The 2,112-nt window shown below is 36.9% G+C and overlaps 1 pseudogene; it reads left to right on the forward strand.

The window, feature by feature from the left end:
• The first annotated feature begins 854 nt into the window (after positions 1–854).
• On the forward strand, positions 855–1,545 carry LOC121481641 (annotated as a pseudogene).
• Positions 1,546–2,112: the final 567 nt, after the last annotated feature.

Raw genomic sequence — 2,112 nt, forward strand, 5'->3', positions numbered from 1 at the left:
AAAATATTTCCAAATAATGTATGTGATAAATGACATATTCAAAATAAGAATTCTTGCAACTTATTAGTAAAACAAACAACCCAATAAAAAATGGACAATTTGAATAGACATTTTACAAAAGATACAATCTTATAAATACATGAAAAGTTGCTCAACATTATTATTCATTAGAGACATGCAAATGAAAACCATAATAAGATTCCACTACACACTTGTTAGAATGGCTTAAATGAAAATTAATATCAATATCAAAAGCTGGTGAAGATGGAGTGCAGTTGGAACTCTTAGATTGCTGGTGAGAATGAAAGACGTATAGGCATGGTAGAAAAGTTTGGCAGTTTCTTAAGATGCTAAATAAATACTTCTTATACAACTGAGAAATTCTTGGTCTTTAATCATGAGAAATGAAAACAAATGTACACATAATAACTAGTACTTGATTGTTTATAACAGCTTTATTCGTAATAGCCACAAACTGGAAACACCCCAAATGTCCTCAGCCAGTGAATGGATGAACAACTTATTACATACAATGACATGCTACTCATGATGTAAAGGGGCAAACTACTGAGACAACGAGATGAATAAATCTCAAAAGTATTATGTTAAGTGGGAAAAGGCCACACAAAAGACTACATACTGTATGATTCAATTTATGTGGAATTCTGCAAAGGCAAAAAAATCTGAAGAATCAGATCAGTGGTTAGCAGATCTAGGATAAAGAGAAGGGAGCCACTTCAAAGAGACTCAAGAGTACTTTATAGGATGATGGAAATACTGTGTATCTCAGTACTGAAGGAAGTTACGTGGCTATATGTGCTTGTTAAACCTCAGACCTATGTACCTGAGACAAGATGGTAGCAGCGGGAGGGCGGGACTGCAGTGTTGGTGGCCAAGGCAGCAGTGCTGGTGGTGGTCCCATATGCAGGAGAGGCAAGGGCCACAGTAACTTGTTGGACAAGTGGAAGATTGATGACAAGTCTGTAAATATTGATAAATGGGATGGATCAGCTGTGAAGGATTCTTTGGATGATTCTGCCAAAAAGGTACTTCTAGAAAAGTTCAAGTATGTACTTTGGTATGATTTACAGTCACTTCACTATCATACCATCTCCTGTTTCTTTGCCATAGTGGCTTTGATTTGGGGTATATGCACCCCCTTCCATAATATAAGCCTGTTTTGGCTTTGTGTGTCATATCCTATTTTGAGATGATGGCGATCCTGACCTATAAATTTATATTCATACAAGGAAAAGAGTAACTTTCTTATGTCCCACAGGGAACACTCTGAAGTTGTTGTTAAATCCCAATGAATGGATCCTGAGGATATTTGGCAACTGTCCTCCAGTCTCAAAAGGTTCAGTGATAAATACGCTCTGAAGCTGACTCTTGTGAGTAGAAGAACAAAGCAGCAGCAGAGAGTTTGAATACCCCAAGTCCATTGCTAAGTTTTTTGACCACAGCGTGACACTGGTCATGGATGCATAGGAGCCTGAAGTATCCAGTCTCTATGACATTCTTGCCACAGAAAGAAAAATAAAATAGCCAATTCTAAAAGCAGCCATCTTTCTGCTGGATCGTGCTGAATTTCAAGGTGAAGGAGAAGGAAACAGAGAACCTAAAATGGATAAAGTAATATATGTTAAAATGACCCTGTCTTGTCCTGAAGTTTTATTCCATTCTGAACGGGACTTTCGAGTTCAGATATGGGAAATTGTAGCTCTGATATCTAACTTTAGCCTCCTTGACCTGCTGATTGGTGTCGTTTTGATTTACTTTTCCAGAAAAGCATTTTTTAAACAGCCATACAGACTTCCTCCTTCATACCTAGCAGTACTTTATATCGTATAGCTTTGTGCCATGCAGCATTTAAAGACTCAATTTTTAAAACTGTTAACCTGTTGCTGACTTTCTTGTGTTAATTCCTGTTTCAACAGCTATTTCCCTTGTTTTGGAATACAACTTCTTGTGTATGACAGCTTTCCTTCACACATCATTTTTGTGAGTGTGTATATATCTGACTTGGGGAGAATTAGGGAAAAAAACACAGATTTTTAATTTGTTTAAAATTCCTGCCTGCCTGTTACGTTTTGTCCTCTTAATCAATTAAAG

This window comes from Vulpes lagopus, chromosome 2 (genome assembly GCF_018345385.1).
Source record: "Vulpes lagopus strain Blue_001 chromosome 2, ASM1834538v1, whole genome shotgun sequence".
Lineage (NCBI taxonomy): Eukaryota > Metazoa > Chordata > Mammalia > Carnivora > Canidae > Vulpes > Vulpes lagopus.